We start from the raw sequence: 25965 nt of genomic DNA on the forward strand, positions 1-25965 counted from the left end.
CGCCCGAAGTTAGATGTGACGCAGCGCAACTTCAAGGATTCCAAAGTGCGGCCGTGCCTGATGACGTTAGCTGTAGACTTCAAATTGTCTTTACTGATAAGGAATGTATAGACATCTTCAGCGATTCCATTGAGCAAGCGCATCACTTTATCTTTCTCGGACATTCGAGGGTTTACAATTTTGCAAAATTTCACAATGTCTTAGATATAAGTGGTGCCAGTCTCGCCAGGTACCTGGGCTCGCTGCAACAACGTTTGCTCTGCGCGTTTCTTCTTCGCAGATCCGTCGCCAAAGCTCTTATTTACCTCTTCTGTGAAACAATTTCGGCTGGTCAATGAGTCTTAATGATTATAAAACCAAACTAGGGCAGCATCTTCCAAGAACACTACGTTCGCTAGTTTCACGGTCGAATCCCAACGATTGTGCCGGCTCACCCGTTCGTAGTTGGTTAGCCACTCGTCGACGTCGTCGTCAGATTTTCACTAAAGTTGCGCGGCTCGCGGTAATGCTGCCAGTTGCTCATTGCAGGTGTTGGTCAACCAGCGTTACCGTCTTGAGCCATATTAGATGGTAAGGGTGGTAAACCAGCGAGTCGGCGGCTTCGTCGAACACAACGGGGATCCGTGTTAATCTACACCCCGCACCTCCACCCCAACTGTTGTGTACTCAGTACGTAACGGGGGAGTTTAATCGCAGTCTAAGCGCTGCAAGTCCGCAAGGCATACCAGCACACACCAGCTTCTGTTTCTTCTCTCCAGCCTCTTCATCATTTTCCTGACGCAGCTAAGCCCGTGACAATATTGCCGCAAAACCTTCAAAACTGTATTTGTGGTTTTTTTAACAGCCGCCGGCATGCGGCCTTATCACTGTGATTCTGGCACGCGTATCAATTCTGTATCCAGTGTTTGTTCATGCTCATTGCCGCGATACGACGCGTTATCATTTTCTTTGTCGCGAAAAATGCGCCGAAATCTGTCTCGAAGATTTCGATCACTTGCGTATGTTTCCACCCTGTTCCAGGGTGTACTAGTACAGTTTGCGACGTTATCTAGATTGTTCTGAGCAGCCATTAAATTGAGCTTTAACGAGCGTGACGGGCATTCTTTGTTCGACGATCGACGAGCACGTTTGTTGCTATCGCCGCCGCCGAGTTACTTAGTTCTTTTGCGGGCGAAGTCAGCCCAATAAAGAGTTTCGTCAGTGCAATCACTGACTCTTCATTTGTATCATCGACCGTGTCACCAACACGTGGCATTATATTGGCTGGTAGCTTGCGCTATGGCGTCATCGCGAAGGTGGGGGTGAAAACAGAGAGAAAGGTGCTGTAGTGGAGGACTTTGGACCACTGTACGATAGCGGTTTCGCTTCATCGCACTTTAGTGGTCAAAAGTGCCCCCTATAGAATAAATAAAGCTGGAATCATAGATTAACTATTATGTCCCAGAGCAATGTTTTTAATTTCAAGCCGAACCTAAGCGTAACCATGCAGATAGCTCTCGCGTAACTCCAGGTTTAACCACAAGCTAAACCACAGCTAGTGTTTTTCATCGATGAAGGGCGCTGGTACAGGAACTTTTGGAGCAAAGTGCGAGGCATAGGTTGTTGACAGTACTTTAGACGTCTTGGACTGAACATTTTAGCAAAACGTGAATTCAGTCAAGTATATCACTTCAGCAGTCTTGAGGCAGATAAATGAAGTGGAAATGAGGGTGCTCATTATAATACACGAAGGAAAGAAGGCAACAGTCGGCGAGGCCAAGGAAAGTATTGGCGATTGTACTTTGTCTTTTTTTTTTAATTTTACTTCGAATAATACATAAATTAGTAATGCAATCTGTTTATGGGAGAGATGATTAAACACAAAGTAGAAGAAAAAACAACGTGCCGATGGTGGGAACCAAACCCACGACCTCCGAATATCGCGCCCGGTGCTCTTCCAACTGAGCTACATCGGCCGCTATCCCCCCTGCTACTTTCTTCGGTATTAATGTTGTCTGTATACGAACCTTGAGAGTGCACACCAGCGCCACCCTCAACCATAGTGGCGGACGTGGAACGTCCTGTGTTACCGCCAGTGTCACGTAGAACGTGTTCAAGAGCGAGGCCAAAAGCTGTGCTAGAACCCTCTTACGCTACCTATGGCTTCAAGGCTGCCAGAACCGAGACCCCCGTAAGCTACAAGCAGATAAATGAAGGGGAAATGAGGGTGCTCGTTATAATACATGAAGGAAAGAAGCCAACAGTCGGCGAGGCCTAGGAAAGCATTGAGGATTGTACTTTGTCTTTTTTTTAAATTTTTACTTCGATTATCACATAAATTAGTAATGCAATCTGTTTAGGGGAAAGATGATTAAACACAGAGTAGAAGAAAAAACAACGTGCCGATGGTGGGAACCGAACCCATGACCTCCGAATATCGCGTCCGGTGCTCTTCCAACTGAGATACATCGGCGGCTGTCCCCCCTGCTACTTTCTTGGTGGTGGTGGTAGTGGTTGATTTATTATTTTTTTAAATAATCAAAAAGAATGAAAAGAGTATTGCCTGCCGCGGCAACTGCTATCTAAAAAACTGAAGCACTTGAGCTGCGGCCGGCGGGAAGGAAAAGGGGATAGGGAGAGGATAGCGAGGGGAAGTAGAGAGGGGAGCGACAGGAAGAAAGGACAGGGGGAGCTTTGTACATAATTTACAAGGTACAGACGGTCAATGAGTTCGCATCGCTCGCGCGCAAGTATTAATGTTATCCGTATACGAACCTTGGGAGTGTTCACCAGCGCCACCCTCAACCATAGCGGCGGACGTGGAACGCCTTGTGTTACCGCCTCTTACGCTACCTATAGCTTCAAGACTGCCAGAACAGAGACCCCCGTGAGCTGCAAGCAGATAGATGAAGGGAAAATGAGGGTGCTCGTTATAATACATGACAATCGAAGTAAAAATTAAAAAAAGCAAAGTACAATCCCCAAAGCTTTCCTTGGCCTCAACGACTGTTGGCTTCTTTCCTTCATGTATTATCACGAGCACCCTCGCTCGCCACGCTAACGCTTTAAAACTGCTTGAGGAGGTGAACTTCAGTCCAGTTGAAAGTGCCTTTGGTTCTGGCCTGCGTCTGTTTAAGGCGACACTGCCGTAGCGCGGAGAGCCATGGTTCGTTGCATGGTTGTTGTGCGATGAAGCCATCGCTGCTGACCAAAGGCATACGACGGTTCTCGTATGGCCCGCTTCGCTGCTGGAGGAGACGACAAAATCAGCTATACCTTACTTTAAATCAGTTCTCATTGCGTTTCTAGTTTGCCAGTAACAAAACTATACCTCTAATGATAAGTAGTGGCGTTCCCCAAAGCCCAAGCCGCAGCAGCTTTGATGTAAGGACCAACCGCAAAGGAGCTTTTGCTACGCGGCGTTAGGTGCGAGCAGCGCGCGAGTTCTTACGTCCCGACCAATTATTTGGACCACGCACCCACAAAGAGGAGCAGCGAGGTGCGCCAATAGTTTCGACACTTGGCTCAAAGTGATGCTAGGCACTGCGGTGTGCTAGAGTTACTGTATATATAACAACCCTACGTAGTGTGAGCGTGCTTCGCACGGGTGGCCTCCCCCGCGGCGAACGGTGGGTTGCGTATGCCTCCGGGCAGCTCCTCGCTTCTAGAAGCGCGCGGCTAGAATGGGCAACTAGAGATACTACATAGTCTATATGTAACAACCCTACGGTGTGTGAGCGTGCTCCTTACAGGTGGCCGCCCCTGCGGTGAGCGGTGGGCTGCGTATGCCGACAGGCAGCTCCTCGCTGCAAGGAGCGCGCAACTAGAGCGGGCAACTAGAGTAAATATATAGTCAATATATAGCAACCCTACGGTTTCTAATAATCGATGCGAAATTGTCATGAATTGTCCTTTCTTGCAAGTATTACGGGCGTGGCCCATGGGCTAGAAGACCCCCGAATCCCTCTTTTCTGCAGCATCACTTCGACTTGATCGTAGATAATTTTGCTCTCGGCTGGAGTGACTCGATACAATTTCTGCCTGATGAGATTGACATTCCCCGTTTTAATTTGATGTTGCATGCGAGAGTCTGGCACAGAATATATTTTTGTTGGCAAAGTGAAACACAGAGGCACGAGTGGCGAGAAAGTCCTGCAGTGTACGGCGATCGGGAGAGGATAACTATTTGTAGATAATCGCTCACAACTCGTCTGAATAATCCGGCGTCTTGGGTGAAGCTCGGGGGCAATCGGAAATGGCCAGAAAAGCTTCCGCAACATATAGTATTCAACTTTTGCGAGTTCAAAGCCAGCCGTCAAACACACACGTGCGTGCAACAGTCTTCTGCGTCGACAAAAGCAAGAGAGACGAGCAGATTTTTCTTCAACAAATTGCAGGTGTCCCTGTTCAATTACAAGTGCCCCTGTCGAATTCCGGACGTCTGCACGGGACAAAAGTGGCTGTCTGAGCTTGCAAAACCACATCTTATGTGAGAAAAAGCAAATCGTCGCGACTCGGGGACAAATATTCGACTGAAGCGGACAGCATGTGTTGCCGCACAAAAGTTTTTGCTGGCTCCAATGTCAAGTGTTGCACCACACTCGCGCAAAAAGTCGATGCCCAGAATGATGTCATGTGTGGCACGAGGTAACACAACATATTCGGTCCTGAAACTTGTGCCCCCAATTCAACAGAAGCCGAGCAAGTACCAACAGGTGTTAAAGTTTCGCCCTCAACACATCAAAATGTGGTCGCTCGGTCTCACGCAAGCATAACTTTCTGCCGAGACTATTTCTAAATGGAAGTGTCATCACAGACACAACGGCACCAGTGTCCGCCAAAGCAATTGCATTAGCATTGTTCACACGCACACACACTTTGTTCTTAAGCGTAACAATAGGAAGAGGTATGAGTGAAGTTTGCCGGACGGCGGCCTTATCTCCATCGGTCGCACTACCTAGTTTCCCATGGGTGGTGGACTGAGCGGCGATGCGGTGAGGGTGAACGTCGCGGCCGCATTGGCGCCGGAGTCATGCTGCGCTCGGAGGCAGGAGAATCAGCGCTGTCGGTACCGAAGAAAGAGGGTTGACAGAGAAAAGCAGCAGCTGCCATGGCGCGTCATGTTGAAATCGAGATGGACGTCGTGTGGAAACACGCGTAGATTGACGACGCTGGCAATAGCGGAAGATGTGTCCGCTGTGGTCGCAACTGTTACATACCGGCCCCTCTCGGTTACCGTACAAGTAGGAGGGGCGACTCCGCTTCGAACAAGAGTATCCTGTGGGCGCGTGTCGAGGTGCTTCAGATGGCAATTCTTCGTAATAAGATCCGGTTAATGTTGGTGTTTATTAAATTCATAAAGGGACCGATTGTGTCCAACCTGGCCGGTGCGTCGCTCGTTGTTGGTGCATTGAACCCAGGCAGTAAGCTGGTTCATACGTGACTCAAGCAACAAACATGCATTGGGCGCTTTATCGTGGACGGCACCTTGTAGCTGAGAGATCAACTCCTCACGCACGATTCGCACAACCCTTGAGACGATGTCTTCAGAAATACGAAGGTCGATGCTGGAGACACTTGTAACGTTACATAGTTGACCAAATTTTGGGGAAATTCTCCGCGACGTGAATGCCTCAAACGCACGACCCTGCTGCATCACATCAGCTGCAGAAGCATGGTTGTCTTCCCTGATCTGAAAGTTGTAAACGTCTTCGGCAATTCCTTTCAAATGGTGGCCCACCTTGTCCTCTTCAGACATGCTTCTGTCGACAAGCCGGCAGAGACTGAGCCCTCCCTCAATGTACGTTGTGCACGTCTCATCGGGAACCTGAGCTCTTTGGACCAGAGTCTGGTCGACTCTCTTTTTCTTGGCCGAAATATCACCGAAGCACTTGATGATTTTGTCCACAAACCGTGTCCAAGTGGTAAGTGTGTCCTCGGGATTTTCAAACCACAGGAGGGCGGTCCCAGCAAGAAAGAAGACAACATTACCGAGTGGAGCAGACGGATCCCAGCGGTTGTACTTGCTTGCTCGTTGGTAATGGGTCAGCCAGTCTACAATATTGTCATCAGATTCCCCAGTAAACAATGCAAACACGGGGGCCAGTTGGTTGATCATACTGTGGAATACTGCGCTACTTGATAGACAGAGACAAGTGGAAGACGACACAGGAATGAAGCGCAAGCGGTGCGCTTCATTCGTGTGTCGTCTTCCACTTGTCTCTGTCTATCAAGTAGCGCAGTATTCCACAGTGTGTTCACCAGTAAACGTACGGGGTTCCCCGATGGGGAGGCCAAGACCTGGGCCGTTCGGAAGATTGTGTCTGAGCATCTTGAGCTGACATAACGATGGTTTCTGACCTAAGAGGAGGCAAAGCAGCTAAGCGGTGGCTGCAACGAATGGCCAGCGGATGCAAGGCTACGCACCCCGCATTTCTAACAAATATTGCTACGGATGGGATGGGTTTATTCACAGAAGGTAGGGGATGAACTCGAGACAGAACAGGTAGCCAGGCTGACATCCTCCGTATTTCGTCAGCGATCCTCTTCAACTAGAGTCATTTTCATTTCGTTCACATCAATCGCTGCGCAGCGCGTCACAATATATATAACAGGCATGTGTGCAGTACCCGTGGTGTTGTCTGCAAGCCAGCTGTGATCTCGAACCGCAAAGCAGACAGGGAGAAAAAGTGGTTGTAACAAGAAGCATGCAAGCCCTTTGTCAAATGCGCGACAGGAGTGGTTTATTCTATACCACTGGCGCGTGGAAAGTCTTACATAGGCCAGACGGGGCGTTGCATAAATGATTGTGCAGGGGATCATGAACATTCATTAGGCGATAAAAACCTTAGCTCAAACATATCTAAGCATTGTAGAACTTGCAAATGCCAGCCACGGCTTCATGATATAATAATTCTTGCCAGGGGCATTAGTGCTAATGCACGCAAAATTCTGGAAGCGTATTTTATAAAGAATGGTAGCAACTGTGTTAGTGATGTGTCAGTTGGCCTGTACAAAAACGATATAGCTTTCTTTGAATTCTGTCTTCTAGGGTATGATGAGTAGGCACGTGTTCCATGGCCTGTTGTGCTTTTACGCTGCGCGCATGCGCTGTATTTACCATATTTAGCGGTGTAGACCCTGAATAAATCAGTTGATGGTTTGCGCTTGTCCTGTGCTACGTGTCCTTCGTTTCTTGTGTGCCGTGTTTTTATCGCGCTTTGCTGTGGCTTCTGCCGGCATATATATAGATATTTTTTTTCCTTCAGCCGCATATTTGCGTCCTTCTCTATTCTTTTGCCCTTTGCATCTGTCTTGCTTCCGCAGCACTTCTAGCACCATGTTCCTTTTTTTTTTAAAGGAAGGGGGGGGGGGGGGGGGGCGTTTCTGTGGAATACGCGGAGCCGCTGCTGTTTGCAAGGCCACTTTGATGTTAATGGGACGAAGGATGCCGGACGGTCCTGAAGCAAGGTTTCTTTATTGCCAGTGGCTTCTAACAAGTGGCATTCAGTTGTCGCACCTGCATCTCCTCGTGAGCGCACGTTCAAACACCTGATACGAGCGCCCGCTGACACCCGGCTTCGTGGTGGTAGCGGCCTCTGGCCGCATCGAGAGATGCCCTTACCGTTTCGCTTTCCCTCTTTTTGTAGCAAAGGCTACATTGGCCACGAATGAGGAGTTTCGCGTGGCGGCAGGCACACAGCCTTTGCCTAGCAAGCGCAGCAGCTGGCGGATTCCGCTAAGGGGTGCTTTAGATGCCGTGCGCTCGCCACGCCATCTGAAAATCAAGAAGCAACCAGAAGAAGAAGATGTTTCGTCTTTTTTGCAACAACACAGGTAGACATAGTGAGAAGCGCATCTTAAATATGTAGCGTGAGGATGATAGTAGTGATGGCGATAGGCTAGTCAGCGCCGCATTACGGTTGAGCGTGTACTCAGCATTGCACAGGATTGGATTGGACTACATTACATTGATCTGCATGGATTGGATTGCACTCGACTGGACTGATTTGGATTGGACAGGTGAGATTGAATTTGACAGGATTTGTTGGACTGTATTTCACACGGTTGAACTGTACTTGATCAGACTGGATTTGGTTAAATTGGTTTGCACTGGATCAGATTAGACTGCATTGGATTGGATTACACTGGATTGAATAGAATTAGATCGGATTGGCGAGGAAATAACAAGAAGAATAAGATTGGGATGGAGCGCATTTGGCAAGCACTCGCAGGTTATGACTAGCAGCTTACCGGTATCGCTAAAGAGGTAAGTATATAACAGTTGCATCTTACCTGTACTCACCTATGGCGCTGAAACATGGAGGCTAACCAAGAGAGTTCTACTTAAGTTGAGGACAACCCAGAGGGCTATGGAATGGAAAATGGTAGGGGTAACATTAAGAGATAGGAAGCGTAAAGAGTGGGTCAGAGAAATAACTCAAGTTACCGACATTCTAGTGGAAATTAAGAAGAAGAAATGGACATGGACAGGACATGTAGAGCGAAGAGAGGATAACCGATGGTCGCTTAGGGTCGTTAAAAATTTTGACTAGGCTACAATAATCCAATCCCCGGGCAACTAGGCAACCAGGGGAGAGTGAGGCAAAGCGCACAACAAATTTGAGAATGAACTCCTCATTTTTATTTGACAATCTTAATTTTGTTATGTCTCATTAGCTAGTGCCCTTAACAAGACCAGAACTCTTGAACATGTTTGAAAAAGTATTTCTTGATTCCTTCCAGCCTTCTTTGCGTGTTCACCGCCTCAGTTGAGATTCGATGGTTTACTTTGTTACGTTTGAACGCTGTTAAAAAGAAACGACGACAAAGCATTCATGCAAGATTTAAAATCATTATTTTTCTTCACTTTAGGACCTAAAGTAAAATGCAGCGCCGCGTTTTTGCCTCACCTACGTTTTGCTGCTAAAATAGTACCTTCATATGAATGAGAGGTGCAAATTTGCTTAAATGTCGCTTGTGATAATACAAGTAATTAGTTCCAGTACTCAAATATTTTATGAAATACAGAAGCGCCGACAACGAACGAATACAAGGAAGTGACACGGAAAAGCGCTTACTGACAACTGATTTTTTTGGATGAGACATGTACAGCCGCCCACAGACTTAACACGAATGACGGAACGCATGGCCTAGACTGCCGCCAGCGCCACGAATCGATAGACATCGGTGCGAGATATGTTCTCGGTATGTTTACGGTGGCTGACGATAGCTGGCGCGCAGCTCACTTTGATTGCATTTTTGTGCCTGATCGCCGCATGAATTGCGCGCTCGTCACGGGGGCTAAAACGGGGGCATTTCTCCTCTTTTTGCTCGCCGAAGCGGCACTTCGCGGCCGCAGCAACGCTCTTTGTATTTTTTTCTATCGTGGGAACAAAATATTGCGCGCTAAGCGACCGCAGCTCCTTGCAAGATTGATTCAAATGCTGCCGACGGAACAAAATGTTTCCGGCTCTGTGGTGCTCTTCCAAGTAAAGCCCTTATATGCCCAAATGAACTCGAGCAAAGTAGAGTTCTGGACTAGTTGGTAAGACATGATTACTGGGAGACAGCGCGGAACAGACGAGGACAGGAGGTGCTCGTCCTCGTCCTGTGTGCCTCTCCTGTCCTCGTCTGTTCCGCGCTGAGTCTCCCAGTAATTATATGCCCAAAGTTCGTGCAATAGCAAAAGTGAGAGGTCATCCTATACAAAAGCGTTTGTAAAGATTTATAATTCAGATTCATAGGTTATTTTAAGAAATAGTTTTGTTAATACCGTGTTTCTGGGCATTTCTCTATGAATTGCACGTTTACACGCACGCACGCACTCACCCATATACACACTCTCTCTGCCTCTCTCGAAGAGGAAATAGCCCGGGTTCTAAGCACGTAAAGGAAAAGGGTAGGAGCTTTTGTCACTGTCTAGACGAAGAAAAAAGAAAAAGCAGCAAGCACTTCATTAAACTCAATGTAGAACGAGTGGTCCACCAACAGCATTCTTCACTGCCTCTTCACTGCAGTGAGGTCTATGTCTACCTGCAAAAGCTGCCACCCATCTTGAATGGCAACCCAGAGCAGGTTCCTAATGGTGGAACTGGAGCCTAAACGCCTGGAGAGCCAGGATGTCGATGTATGCCTCCCCTGTCATCCTGCCTTGAATCTTGTGTATGAGACCCAGGCCCTCACGGCATCCCCACATTCTTTGCACTGGTAGTAAATGTGTTCCTAGTTAGCTTAAAGGGCAGCTGCACCCCTTTTCGACAATTCCGCAATAGTCTAGGATTCAAATCTGTATAGACGGCAGGTAATGCATGCAAAACGTTTTTGCACTAGCTTTCAAACTAAAGGCGTAATAAACAATTAAAGCTTCTTCTCACAGCGCCGAAAGACTGGAGAAGCTAAATGATGACGTTACGGACGGTGATATTTCTTAATTTTGTTGCCGTCGCCCTCATCCTGTGGGGCCTATTTCGATGCCGCCAATGTTTCTAAAGCTTTTCTTTTAGTAGCTTGGTTTTTACTTCTTCAAACAAAGCGCTTCTATGCGGGAGATGCACTGCTACCGTCCATGACGTCATCATTTTCTCCCAACCCGCGCTGTGCAATGCGGAGAAGCCTCATAGCTGTCGTGTGTTTAATTGCTAATTGCGCCATTGTTTCAAATGCTATTTCGCATTCTTAAACTGCAAGATATAATCATTCAGCTATTCGAAGCTCATCGAACTATAAAACTGGCGCAGTTTTCCTTTAAATAGCATGCTTACTTTTTTTCGATCACAGATTGGCGCTTTTCTTTATTGCGACATCGCCTTACTATTTGAAATTATTGCGTTATATGGTTTCATGCTCGGTTAACGCGCAACTCTCTTGCCACGCCTCGACGGAATGTATAATCTCCAGAGCGGAATAAAAAAAAGGCAGGACTTCTAAGTATATTGTTCTGCAGAAGTACACCGGCGCCTAGTGTGGAATAGTGGGAAAATAAGGAAGAATTGACATTATTTCATGTGGCAGATTTATTTCCTGTCAAACCTTACTGGATGCACTTGCTAGTTTTTGCCATGCTGCTTCTTTTCAACGCCCTTGGTGTGACCTTGCAAATAATTTTGAAGCGCATCGCATTTCTCATAACATAAATGTTACGTCCACAGAATTCGAACCAAACTTGCAAGGGGCAAAAACTGCGGTGACTTAGGGCGCAATTTCTGGCTTCCGCGGTAAGAAAACTGCAAAGGGCGTTGCCCGGCGTGGGAGGACGCATCGGCGAGCAAAAAGCGCAGAAGGCCACGCATTCCGTGGGCGGCTGTACAATATATAGCCACGGCGTGGCATTGCTCACCGGAGGCAGAAAACATTGTTCTGGACCGAAGTCGATAGCGTGACCCGCGAATTGAAAGAAGCCTTCTTCAAAAGAAAGGGTTTAGAATGCGTCAGTGACCCTTCGAAAGTGTTGTATGACAGTGTACTGTCTTTTTTAGAAAACCACTGTTAAAGTTTGGGAGATTACAAAGACGATGCTGACGGCATATTTTCCTTTCTTGTGGCCCCCTACAACAAGTCATACTTCACTTTTTTCTCTGTTATCTTGTTTAGGTTTTCATCTTCCTGATGTTCTTTATCGATTTTATCGCTGTTAACATGTCTTTTATCGCTTTTATGGCCATCTACACCATGTGATGTTTTCTGCCTCTGGTGAGCAATGCTATATATTGTACGTGTCTCATCCAATAAAGAATCAGTAGTTAGTAAGCGCTTGTTCGTGTCATTTCCTCGCATTCGTTCGTTGTCTGCGCTTTTTTTTTTATTTTACAACATGCTCCAACTAGCCCAGCAAAAAAGTCACCCCAAAAATTTGCATGGATTTAGTGTGGTTGGTGTCTAGAGATGCAGTTTTCCCAACAGCGGGCTGAAAACATTACCTTCTTTCCGGTGCTTTAACAGTTCACTAATGCTAACTTCACAATGCTCGGATTAAATAAGGTCCATCTTGATACTCAAGTTCAACCTCAAAGCAAATTTGGCGAGTAAGACCAGCTAAATAACCAGTTAATATCATTACATATATAAACTTTGTTGGGCGTTAGGTACAAAACGCACCATTTTGTCCCCCCTTGTATTTTACCCAAATGCCCCGACATTCCAAACCATATCACGAAGCAAAAATGCAAAGAAAGGATGAAAGGAAGATTCATTAGTGGTCTATTTTCTATAAAATACACCCCGCCAAGATTACACGAGCAGTAGAAATGTCCCGCTCAACCTTGAGATAATTCATATTTTATTACTTAGTAATCTATGTGCAAATGTACAGCATTCGCTTTAAATGAACTATATTCAAAGTCACTGTGGATTCCCGGAAAACTGACCATACTGCAACGTCGAGATTCCAGGAAGAGTAGCGCTTGAGTGTTTGTTCGTGAATGGCAGCAAAGTAAGTGGTCTTTTTTTTTAGTAAATATTTAAAAGGTTTAGTTAGCCAGCGCTTTTCTCACTGCTCCTCTATTCGGCAAGCCTGAATGCATAATTTCTCTACACATCAGAATGGCCCGGCAGCTGTAGTGAGCAGTTGCTCGGCGCGTATGCAGGGCGGAATGAACGCAGGAAGCGACAGCCGATTTTAGATCGCGACGAAGTGCAAAAAAATCACTCACGGGCTCTGCGATGTTAGCGTCCGTTGCTGCTAAAATAGTCCCAGGCTGTCAAAAAACATCGCTTGACGTCGCCTTCGGAAATTCCGATAGCCCACGTGCAGTAAGGCTCGAAGCGAAGTGCACTTGATTTTATGGGGTCACAACTACGCACAGCCGCCGGGGTAGGCGAGCTCCCGTACCAACCGCACGCAGGCGTTATTCGTACGCGACACGCGTCCCCAACCCGTGGCGCAAAGTCGCAGCCACGGCAGGTCCGGGCGTAATAGGCAACGAACTGGGCACGCTAGGTAACAATTTGTTAGCCCTAACGCAAGGCAACAACACACACTGCGGAAGAATGTTCTATTCGATAAGATAAGAGTTTGGGTGGCTCACCGGGTTGTCGTAGTCGTCCGCCGGTAGGGAGGGTCAATAGAGAGATTTAGCTTACCGGAGACGTATTACGTCTCCCGGAGACGTACAGACGTAGACGTATCGGACGCCTACTGCGCATGCGTGAAAACTGCCGATACGTACAGGCGCTGGAGACGTACTCCGGAGACGTATGCCGCGTGACGTCCAGCTTGCCGTAATGTCGCGAGATCTCACGAGATTTCAGCAGCCATGGAGCCAAGCCGCCAAGCTAAGCGATGGGATGGTGCTACGAGTGCTTGTAGAGTGCTGCTGTGCGCAACGGGCCACGTAGTTCTCCCGTTTTCACATTGGCGTCATCAAATGCTGTAATACCCTTGCCCCGGCCGTGCCAAGAAAACATCATGCGCAAGCGTTTCAGTGCGGCGGACGACCAGCAAGTAGCTCGAGATCGCCACCATCCTGTACATACACTGTACAGCGCAGGGAGAAGGCGCCGTCGAAAGAAGTTGCAACGATTTCTAGGGATCCGCCGACGGCGAACGAGCGCTCGCTCCGCTGCACAATGAAGGCGTTCGCAAAGGCCTTTGCAAGCCATCCAGCGTCAGAAAAAAAAAAAAAAAATGATTCTGGTAAGTCACTACCCACTACCTTCTCTGTTCAGACGATCGGACTGGACAGCGGACTGTCCGAGCGGAACAATTAGTTATCATATGTGACGAAAACGGCACTTTCGAGTAGCTCGGAATGGCAGTGACTCGGCGCCTGCCGATCGCGTGCGCTCCGAGTAGGAGTGGTGGTGGATGATGCTTTCCCACGATACATACGGCCCGCCCGTCTGAACACCGCCTAGTCGATTGCTGGGGAATAGCAGCGCAAAGTAAAAAGCCCCTTACGTTGTGCGAATTAGATACATGATATTTCAGCATTTTTGCTAAGCATGGCTCGAGTTGCATAATATAATACACGTCGTGTAGCTGCTTTTGTTTACATGTGCATGTAAATGTGCACAGCCACCAGGAGCCACAATAAATGAAAATTGTTTGCAAGATGATTTACTTTATCTTCTCAGACAATTGTCTGGCGCCATTAGCTAACAGCACATGCTGAATGCAGTGCCAAAGCCAAATATTGCAAGAGGTCATTTAATTTTTTTTTGCTCCAAGCTTATGAACTTGTGTCCCTGTGTCAGCACGTGAAATGAAGTATTTTATGCTGTTGGACAAAACATTCAGGCACTGGAAGTCTTATTAGCATTTACAAGTCGCAGAGGCTCAACTGGTTTGCTCATTGTGTTATAAAAACACCTGAAAATTAAAAAAGGATCCTTGTTAAGGACCATTGCATTGAATGAAGGCAACAGTGTCTGCGTCGTGGCACTTTTCTAGTGTCCTGGCGCAACTTTCAGCTGCACAATTAGATCCTGTATTATGTTGGAAAGTTAATTACCAATCATCTGTGTCTCATATGGTTATTCCCTTTCAGATGAAAATGAGCCTGCAAGTGCCTGAATGACATGGTGCCCAGAGAGACTTATGATGATGAAAGCAATCATGACAACTCCCGGAATAGTAAGCGACAACACTTCTTATATTACTTTCTTCAATGTTCTTGTTGAACATGTTACAGCTATTTACAAAGCACTGCAATGTTCAGTCTTGATTCTCTTACTGCAGTGTACAAAGTGTAGCCAGAGTGCTAAAGTAAGCTCGTGCATGTTGTTATGCACCGGAAAACAGCCCAAGATCTCATGGCTGCAGAAATAATTATTTCTTTCATTTGTTTGCTTGCTTCCATGGCACAGCCACAAGTCTGCACAGTGTGGAGCCGCTGCCGTCAACACCAAGCCTGCAGTCAGTGCCCTTGAGGGGTGAGGACATATTTACGTTATTTTGAGCAGCACCAATCTGTAAAACGTTTTATTTATCTCAATGCCTTAACAACTTACTATAGTTTAAAACTCAAGACTGCTTAGTACAACTGCACTAGAACCTAGTTGTTAGCTTTTGCATTCATGCCAAATCTATGCACGGACCAGCAGCAGCAACAGTGCATTATACAAAATGCAATGGTCTATGAAAGCAGCGATAAATGAAATAAATGAGTAGGAAAACAAATTATTCACAAATTTTCATGTTCATGGTGCACACTCACGAGACCATCACAATGCTTTGTGTATTGTTATGCTTGTCTCAGACTGTTTTGAACCTACACTCCATTTGGTGGCATGACTGAGTCTTCGGTTTGAGAGAAGAATGACGTTTGGAAGATGAGAGAACAAAAAAAATGAAATTTGATTGCACTTCTGCAGACTTATGTACATACTTCAAAGGTCTTAACAGCAAAAGGTCAAAAGCAAGTTCATAGCAATGATAGACTATTGAGCCTCTTGCCCAGGGCTAGTATTGTTTTTTTTTTAACTCCACAAGAAACCTTTAAACAATCAATCCAGCCCTCTCACAGAACTTTGGCCAATAAAATACGGCACATCTCTTCAGGTCAATCAGCCAGTCAATCAAACAGTATTGGTAAGCAGTGTTCCTGCCGTCATACCTTGGGAACAGGCGAGGAGACATAGAAACTTCCTTTTTCACTTCGATAGCGTTGCAATAGTCGAACAAGGAGTCTGTCTGCCAGAAAAACACGGGGCATGTCTGATGTCACATACAGCGGATCAAAACAGCATCTGTAGAACTCAACTCCTAATGGATCAGTGTAATGGTTTTATGGCCATGTCCCTTCTCCCAAACAGCCACCGTATCTTCCTGTGCGGTGTGGCCTCAGGCACCCCTCTCCAGAATGTATTCGTCATCGGACAAAGCGTGGGAAGTTCCCACATGCTTTTTCTTTTTGCGGCTTCACACTTTTGTGTGATGTTTGCCTGGACGCGTGATGCATTTTCAGCTCTTAGGTCATTGCAGCATGCTGCTGTGCATGTGCATAATCAACGCAAATGCTCAGAAGTAATACTTTATAGAGACATTTCTACCGCAATTACCCATTTGGTGAATTTTATTTATCCTCAAGAAAAGGATGGCAAAATTATATTATTGTTTACTCCACCCTCCACTGTGGTCTTAATGCATTGGTTAATGTGAAAAAATGATTCAATTTGTTTTCAATGTGCATCAGAAGGAGCGTTCACTGACATAAAATAACATCAAATACCATGGAAAATCTTTTGCATATGCCAGCAACAGGCAAGTACCAGTATAGATTGCTGTTGAACGTGACACTTAGTATTCTCTGCGAGCCTACAATTGTAATGTTCCGGCTCTCATTGCTGACAGCACGATTAAAAAAAAATTTTCTTTCTGAGAAAATAATCAGCGTTGTCTTTGAACAATTTATATTAAGTTTGTTTGATTGAAACCACAACAATAATGTTAACAGGAAGGCTTTGCTTTGCTTTGTCAACGTGTCTGCATCAGTGCCCGTCATAATAGAACAGTCATCTGCATGTGGTGGTGGCAAAACTAATAAATATCCAACAGGTGCAAGATAGGTGTCAACTTATCCGCAAAGATGACGGCCTGGAGTCCTCGGACATGGGCGACGTCAGCTATCGGATTAGACCTAGCAGAGTTTCAGGGCGTGAGCTCGACAGTAGTTTCCCAAAATTATTTTTTGTCTCTGGATTTATATTTTAGATTTCTGGACACGCCCATATCATATGTACCAGATCCACCCTATATATGTACGACAAATTTAATGGATATGTCGATGTGGGCAATGTCTTTGATGAACACTTTCAACAACAGTGGCCAAAGCAGGCTTCCTTGTGAAACACTGTTAGTGACTGTTAGATCGTTCAAATGGTGATTACTCAGGCATGCTATTTGTGTTTATTCTCCTCTCCTTCGGGGCAAGTGCCAAGAACCTGTGTGCAATTCTGTTCACAACTATATAATCACACCAGGTAGATTGCTACAATGAGAATTCGCTGCCTTTTCTTTTCCTTTCTTTTTTTTCATGAAATTCTAGTTTAAGATTCGTAATTATCAAAATACCCAATTGCTTGTCCATGAACCTTTTGTACTTGCTATATACCATGGCCTATTCCCCGTCGTGGGTATGTGCCATTACCACTAAAGACAGTCATCAATGGGTCTGATACATAGGTCAGGGGTGGAAGCAGGATCAAGCATTTTGGAGCAGCTTTGGGAGCAGCGAGACAAGAGTTTTGGAGCAGCTTTGGAGCAATGAGACAAGAGTTTTGGAGCATTTGAATTATGTTTTGGAGCAGGTTCCTAAGGTCAAATGCCTCTGATAATTGTAGTAATTGTTTTTCTCTTTCTGACAGAAAAAGATGAGCTCTTCCTTTTTATGCAAGTTCAATGCCTCTCCAACTTCGCACTCATTTCTGACAAGACAACGGCCAACAACTTGAAACAGACTAGCAGCAAACAAAATGCTTGCTGGTGTGCTTTATAACTGAACACCTAGTGTGACCTAACGCATTTGCCTATTCTGACTTGACAGATTTAAATGTCAAGTTTACCACTTCAATGCACTCAAGCAATGCCACTAATTTGGAGCTCAGATTAATGGACATGACATTTCTGCTCTCTATCTTGTGCATATCCCTTTTTGATCCTATGCCTGTGCTGATAAATTCCTGAGCAGTGGTCAGTAGTGCCTTCAGGAAATGTAGATGGCACTGAAGGGTAGCCTTTTCATCCTTCAGCATATTTACTTCACTACCTCCTTCCAATAGTTTTATCATTCTTTGCTTGAGCAATGCTGGGGCTCATTTTTTAAATCTTGGCAATAGGCCCTGTATGGCTTTCCAACACTCTTGAGACGCTTCCTAGTGAGTGACATCTTTGGAGTACCAACCCATAACAATTCAAGTATGATTTTGTCTGCCGTAGGCCCGACAAGCTTGTTACTGAAAAAGAGGTTCGATAGGTGCCTGCTTGTTCTCAGACCACAACCATTAGAATAACTCATGTGGTTTTTCCAGTCGGACAAGTTTCCTTCCGAACGACTCACGGTAGTTTGCGCCTATCTGCTTCGCTTGCTGCTCTTGCTTCTCCCTCCACCGGCGATTCAAAAGGCTGAGAGGAGGTGCTACGTCACATGCACAGTGCATTTGTTTTGCAATTATCTCCAATCGCCAGCGACTCATATTAAATTTACTTGCGAACAAATATTTATTATGCCACATGCTTCCTTCCCTTACAAAAATTTCGTTTGTATTAAGCCCAGTGCTAGATGCGTTATATCTTTGCCACTGGTGCAAAGACATTGTTTGCGTGTTGCACTAAATTTGATGGTAGAACATTAAAACAGCCAATTTGGAGCAGTTTTGGAGCAATATTGCATTTTGGAGCAGGATAGAGCAGGAAAAGCAGTTTGGGAGCAGAATGGAGCAAATGGAGTGGCAATTCCACCCCCGATAGGTGCATTCACAAGAGGAGACTGCTGCACTTCTGTGCCATGATATAGGGGTATGCCATATGCCCAGACATTTCATGAATAATCATGTGCGTAGTTATTCACTGCAATACCAGCTGGAGAGCAATATTAAACAACCTCCAGCTTTCTCATAACAGCTTTAATTTTACAGTAATTTCTGTGAACACTGCACCTTTTCATTCCAGGAAGGTAGAAGAATACAACACGGATGTTTTATGCAGCACATGGTGACGAACACTGCCCCGTGTGAAGATGGACATGTGGAGATCAGCTGGTGAAATCTTGGCAATCAGTTGACAAGATGCTGATTGCGCTGATGAAAGAATGAAAGTTATTTATGTTGGCACTATATCACATTGCAGATAGCACCAGTTTATTTTCTCCAAAACCCTCTCGACCATGTTCACTTTGCCAAATAAATCCCAAATACATTTTTGCAACACAAATGCTGTCGGTGTGTTTCTGTTCTTGCATTTTATGGTGCATAAGTAGCTAAGGCTACAGTTTCGCAAATACAGGTCCAAAATTATCTGCAAAGGGCATTACACTAATCTTAAATTTCATATTTTAAGAAATATTTGCATTGTGAGAATTGTAAACATATGCAATGACTCGAAAAAAAAAAAAAATATGTGCGCAACCTCTCTCAAGTGAGCCTCAGCTACAACGTTGAAAACACTGTTAGTGGCCTGTGGTCACCACTTCACCAAAAGAAATTCAAAATGTCCCGTCACATAGTGGTAATTGCTAAAAACATATCATAGGTCAGTGTTTCTCAAATAAGGGCTCACGAAGTGATTTTCAGGGTCCATGAAACCCACAGCTGCAAAAAAAAGAAAGATATGCGTGATAGCTTTGGCCTGACTAGACACAGTTTTGCAGGGTTAAAATCTAGGAGATTCAAAGGCGACTTTAGTTTATGAAAAAAAAAAAAAAGAGTGCGGAAACAGAGGGAGAGGGCATCTGCGGCATTCGTTGATGCCAACGTTGGTAAAACTCGAGCTTTGGCTGCACTACTGGATGGAGCTACAATGCAAAGCGTCTCGGGCATGATGACAACATGACAGCTCAATGAGAGTACAATTAATTCAGTAGTGTACAGAAAACTCTGAATAATGACTCTAGCAGTACATGCAATCAATAATTATATGAGCTGTGAATTAGCAGCATGAAGTGAAAAACCATAAAATGGCATCACTTTTTGCATCTGGTAGCACAGGTTCTCACTGAAGCCGTCAGACGGCCTGACGAAGACAAGCTGTGGTGGTTCGCCGCCTCGTTCGCCAAAGCAGATGGCACTTCACACATACAGACACTTTTATAACTCAGATGCCACCTTTCCTTAATCTAGACAATACATAAATGCATACACAACCGCTCGGGGGAAACACTAGAGACGGCCCACGCGGCACAACTCATGTACAGCGTTCAGAGTGGTGGTCTAGTGCATATTTGCGGTCACAAGCATCTCGTGCCACTAACAGTTCGAAGTCAGCGTTGGGAACAAGTGAAGCCGTTGGTCCGGAGCACAGCTGTCAGGTGTCCACCGGTAGACGGTCACGCAGTCAAAGGAGCATGGGAGACAATGCCGAACCAAAGTCATCGCGTCCTTTCAGTTCGCCAAGTAGCGAGATGGCAAACCGAAGCTGTCATATCGCTGCACACAACACTCGGGCAAAAACCCCTGCATTTGAACACGAACACTATCACACGCCACCCTAAATGCCACCATGCACACACCATGTCTTGTTGAACACTGTGAGACGAGAACAACGAGAAAGTAGTCATGCACTGCTGCAATCAATCGAGATAAATATTGCTGCATCTCGCATAAAAAAAAAATTCATAAAGTTGCATCTCGGCATAACAGTGTCAACAAATGAACAGCATAAATCTTTGGGTAGCATTGTTGCATGCAGTGATGCTCATCTTGGAAATGGAGTAACTGTTCTAGAAAACACGGACAACAGAAACAGAAGTGGACATGGACGTACACAGGCTCACAGCTGTATTTTACTAACCAAAGAGGACATATATACAGCAGGCAAAAGTATAGCGTTGAGCATGCGGTTTTGTGCACTTTATATATGTCATCGTTACTTAGTAAAATCCAGTTGTGAGTCTGCAAGCCTCCTGTCCACTTGTTTCTGATGTCCAAGTTTCCTAGTGCACTTACCCTATTTACAAGATATGCACCACTGCATGCTGCAATTATTGCTGTAAGGAATACAGAGATGAATTCTGCGCCTGTTGACAAATGCCTCAACTATGAAGGTCACTGCTTGCCATGCTTGTCCATATTTTACTGAGAAAGGCAGCCTAAAAAAAAAAAAAATGTTCCAAATTTTTTGACCGCAGGACGTAGGCAGACACTTAGTCTGAAAAGGCACAAGGTATTGACCAACTGAGGCAGACACAAGACAAAGTAGATAGACACATGACAGCTGTACAAAGATGTTCGGCAGTTCATTGCGCAACTTTATACATGCGCCCTACCTGTTACCATCTCAAAGTTTGGTTCTTGAAATAGTCAATAAAAGCAAAATTCCATGCTACGCTGCCAAACCCCCCCCTACAGCTTTCCTAACACTGCTAATTGCCTTGTTGAAGGCAACATGATGAGGTTGCAGTACGGCACCTCCAAACAGCTTGTAGAGTAGAGGCCATCGGGGGTAGGCTGCATCACTATAGATCACATATTTATGACCCATGGTGATCTTCTGCAGGTTCTCAAAGTGCACCGTCTCCTTGAGGATCCCTAAAAGATAGCAAGAATTAAAAATATAACCAATGCGGGTCTACACAGGTGCCTCTTCTTTTTGTATAATGAGATGTAATTACAGTTGCAAGTTTTTAGATACAATTTTTCCCTACAAATTTATAAAATGCCACATGCTAACACAATCTTGCATCACATACTTAAGTGCCACGTTTCTTTACAGATGAAATGCTGTTTTTCATGAGGTGGGTCATTGAGTACCCTTTCCCAAAAACCAACTCAAAAAATATAAAAGTACTTGTGGAATTTTCGCAGCAGAGATGTTAGGCTTTAATTTGGAAATGCACTCCCCTGAATATGAAAAACATATTACAGCTAGTTACTGCAATGAAGACATGACTGAACAAGCTTACCTGCATCGTGACGTCTGCCTTTAAATGGCCCACTGGCAGACTATGGCATTGGTACACATTAGTGCCTGATATTTTTGCACAGGCTCCACTTGTGCCCAGAGAAGTCCTCCTTCTGAGCCACAGACGGTCGACAAATTTGCCTTGCTGTGCCATGATGAAACCCCAGCAGTTGAGCATGGGGGCCTTCCTTTGCATGCACCGCCCGAGGAGGAAAAATTGGAGCGGCTGCAAGCAACGATCACTTATAGAGTCCCTATAAAGTGGTCATGAGAAAATAATGTTTCAGTGTGCACCTTCTTTGCTGTGCCGTAGCATAATACTTATTGCATTGCTTTTGGAAGAGTTCACTAGCGTTACCTCGTACAGGCCCATCAATTTTAAGGTGAAAATCTTTAATGGCTCATACTGTCGGCATTCGTTTGTTTGGTCACACTATAGCTGTCAATCAAATGATGTCATGATGATGCCATCAGAAAAAATTAAAATCCTGTTTCCGCTGGGAGCCGAACCTCTATCCCTCGCATCCCCATCCGAGCGCTTTAGCTAACTGTGCAACGTTCGGGATCTTGAAACACACACCAAAATTCTCCTTGTCTACTGTAAGGATGATAGTAGCGATGACAATGAAGTTGGAATTAGCAGTGATGACATTAGCAATGATAATGACAGTGCATTTAATTCATAATGATGAGAGCAAACATGATGCACCGTGTGCACCAGCAACGCTTAGATTTTCACATTTCTGCAGTGTAGATTCCGCAGTGCTCCCGGATTTTTTCAACACTATCATCGACACTTGATTTTTTTTTTTTTTTCAAAGCAAGCGAAATTCAGAAACCTACACTAGGTTATTTTCTTTTTTTTGTAATTGAAAGATCATATATACATCTCACTTTTGCAAACGGTTTGAGACAGTAAGGATGTAAATAAAGACCAGGAATTTCACAGAAATCATGTGCCAAATCAAAAATGAGCCAGATTCTGCTGATGTGCAGATGGAAATGAGCCAAATCTATTTCATTCTTGACAGCTTTCTTTCTCAGCTTTAGCATGATAGGGTGGACTACTGCGAGTGTAAATTCAATTATTGCTTCTCCATAGCTACTTCCTTATCACTGTCTAGGATACGAAGAGATCACAGGAAAATCTGAAGCCAGAAGATAAAAACACTGGGAACATAGGCCTGCAGCAGACGAAGCAGTTTGTGCATAAAGCTAGCAAAATAACTTATAAAAGACTACATTCAATTTAGCCTGTTGGCAGCGGCTTTCTGCATTTAGCAACATAAGCAAATAGCCGAAACTGGCAAGAAACGACAATATTTGCCGCTGTCTTGTCGCTTTGCATCCTATGTGCATCTACCATTCCCCGGCAATACAATGGTGCACTGAATTAAAATAGCTCTTCATTAAACACATTCCAACTAATTTCTACCAAAATAGCCTCACATCTTTGCTTGAAGCAGAAGCCCACTAAGCATTTATTTGCTCACTTTAGAGCAAATCAGTGCTGCTGATTGTGTGACAATGAATATTACAACTCTTCATCAGCTGTATTCACAGTATGATCGTTTACAGGTATTATTTTCACAAAGAGACTAGAAACGACTCTGAAAAAAATTTCCTTCAGTCAAAGTAGTGTCAAATATAGATTTTCATATTGATAAGGGCCAAATCCAAAATTGCTTACATTGTTTAAATTATTGCATAAAATTTTATGAAATTTCTGTGTTGAGTATTTCTAATGCATGAAGCAAATTAAAAAATAACTTGTGCTGATAACAACCTTTGGCGTATTTCTCAGTTTGTGTTTCCGTGGACTTCCCTAATTTAATAAACAAAAATATTGACTTGTAAGTGTGCTAGTGTTTATGTTGATGACCTTATGCTGTGCTAGTAGGCAAGATCGAAAAGCAGCATAGCACTGGTTGCATTCGGGACGTTAAACAGTTTCACTAAATTCGATGTCGACAAGAGAGCACCTTCCCAAAGCCCTACAACCGAGTTGGAGAGCAGGGGTATATATATATGCCTTTGCACAAGTGTGCCTAAGTTAATTGACGTAAAAAAAAAAAAAAAAAAAGAAAAAAAAAAAGAAATCAATGATTACAGCAGACGTTCGGTGACTGGGCATGAGTCAACTGCAATCGTTAATGTATATTATGTTTTACAGTAGCCAAAACTGCTCGCCTGCTAGAAACGACACAACGTCGTTACGCGCCAGAGAGCATTGGTCCCATGCCATCATCCCTAGGAGCATGAGCGCTGGTGCCTTTCGACTACAAAATGGTAGGGTTTTGACGTAGTTATATCGAGTAGAAGGCTCGGTAGCGTTTATGCACACATGGAAGCTGATGGGGATGATCTGCAATGAGTAGCGCGAGAGTGCGTAGCAGTGTGCACGCGGGATGATACGACATCCCGCCCCGCTTCTCGCAAGGAATTTATCGCTTTAAATCCGCTCCGGCCTTTTTTTTTTTTATATATATATTTGAAAGCGCTATAAGCGGTCGCACAAGTGTTAGACTGTTTTGATAAGCTCTGAACCTCAGGATTAGCGCTAATTCGCATTCAAAGATGACTACTGAAACGCCACAGCCAGTCAGCTTTGCTTTACATGTTTCGGCGGGCATATTTATTTGACACAGAAAGCACTGCTATCAATAATTTGGCTTGTAACCGTCAAGCCACCACAGCCACCACACCATGCGCTACTTACCTCGGAGAATCGCTGAAGAGCTTGCAGATCAAGCCACTTGTCATATCGTAGAGTAGATGACCGAAGTAAAAATCGAGCTGTGCCAAGGTGCCTCGGAGCCGGAGACCCTGACACGCTGCGCACTGATGACCTCATTTGGAATTAGGAGGACTAACTGCAGCTCTCCGAAATCCTCTTTCTAGAATCTAAAAATCCTATGTTGTTGTTGGCGCCGATGTTGAAGGGTACCACGCTCACGTAAGTTCCTTCGAGGCTTTGGAATATCGCGCTCCCGTTGAAATCAATGCATGTCTTCAAATTCATCCCATGATAGGGTGCTCAAAAAAGCTGCCTGTCGTGAAGGGTGAAGGATGCTGTCGGCATGATGTAACGTAACGTGGGCAGGTTGCACCGATAGCACGAGCAAATTCTAGCACACGACCGAACACCAGCAAACACGAGCAGTTGTTTCCTTCCTCCATGCGAGCACCAAAACAAACGGATTTAATGCAACTAGGCTTGGATTGTTCAGGCTTGCTGCAGGTGGCAAAGTGGTTAAAAGTGAGCTCAAATTAATAATTATTCGAAACACAGCTAACACGTCAACATCATGACTTCGGGGAATGTGCATGTGACATTTTTGTGACATTATTTGAAGCATTTATTACAAATAGCTTCTATCTTTTTTTATTGGATAGCCATCATCATCATCTGCATGTACGTCTAGCGATACGTTTTACGTATGGGCGATACGTACAGCTAAAACGTGTTTTGCCCGGTGTCAGCTGAATACGTCTACATCAATTTTCACGCATGCGCAGTAGGCGTCCGATACGTCTACGTCTGTACGTCTCCGGGAGACGTAATACGTCTCCGGTAAGCTAAATCTCTCTAATGTTATCCGTCCAGGGTCTCCGGGTGCAGGCGAGGCAAGAGCGGCTTTCCTCTCCCGGGCACCGCGGTTTTATCCCTTTTGGTATTGCATACCGAGAAGTACTTAATCGGTTCCTTCTCGGGGCCAGACGAAAGAAGCAATTCGTTCCTCCTCGCGTTTGGAATGTTACCCTTCCCTAGGTTACCAGCGCGATGCTGTGGTGTCGCAGCATTGTATGGGGAGCGAGGGAAACGCTAAGTGCCTTCTTCCCCACCCTCTCCTGGCGAGCGCGCATCGTCTCGTGACTCGGCCGCACTCGTCACTGGTTAGAAAGGACAGTGGGATATACGTGTATCTCCACATCCTGACGTGCGCAGAACTTCTGGAGGACAGAAAACTAGGCGAGTTGGTTTGGATACAAACGAGACACGGTTAAACAGCGCGAATAACATGAACAAAAATGGAAGGATCTCAATGCTCCCATCTCGTCCGTGTTATTCGCGCTCTTTAACCATGTCCCGTGGGCAGAGCGTGTAATTAACTATGATGCACAGATTTTGTTAATAAGAGAACTGCGGCGGAACGAAGACAAACACAAAGAGAGAAACACAACACAGCCAACATAGGGTTATTTGTCAAGCCTATAATTGAAAGTACCTAAATAGTTTTTAAGAGAACGAAATGAGGAAACAAAGTTAATAAACCTGGTGACATGTACCGCACATAATCTTTTTTCCCAATAGCAGCGTTCGTAGACGTTGCTGATGGCACTGCCACTAATGCATGCATGGCCACCTGTTTGGTTGAATAGTGTTCTGTTTTGAACACGTTTTAAATGTGACTCGAACAATTCTAAAGAAT

The 25965-nt window shown here is 45.1% G+C and overlaps 1 long non-coding RNA gene across 2 annotated transcripts; it reads left to right on the top strand.

Moving 5' to 3' along the window:
* Window positions 1-14276: 14276 nt before the first annotated feature.
* On the top strand, window positions 14277-18847 carry LOC146172141 (uncharacterized). 2 transcript variants are annotated; one of them, XR_014702498.1, is made up of 3 exons: window positions 14277-14551; window positions 14785-14850; window positions 18591-18847. It is a non-coding gene; the product is annotated as an uncharacterized LOC146172141 (long non-coding RNA). The 2 variants fall into 2 exon arrangements; XR_014702499.1 differs by having other exon boundaries at window positions 14283-14551; window positions 18587-18847.
* Window positions 18848-25965: the final 7118 nt, after the last annotated feature.

This window comes from Amblyomma maculatum, unplaced genomic scaffold (assembly GCF_055883805.1).
Source record: "Amblyomma maculatum isolate TAMU_Amacu unplaced genomic scaffold, ASM5588380v1 scaffold_13, whole genome shotgun sequence".
NCBI lineage: Eukaryota > Metazoa > Arthropoda > Arachnida > Ixodida > Ixodidae > Amblyomma > Amblyomma maculatum.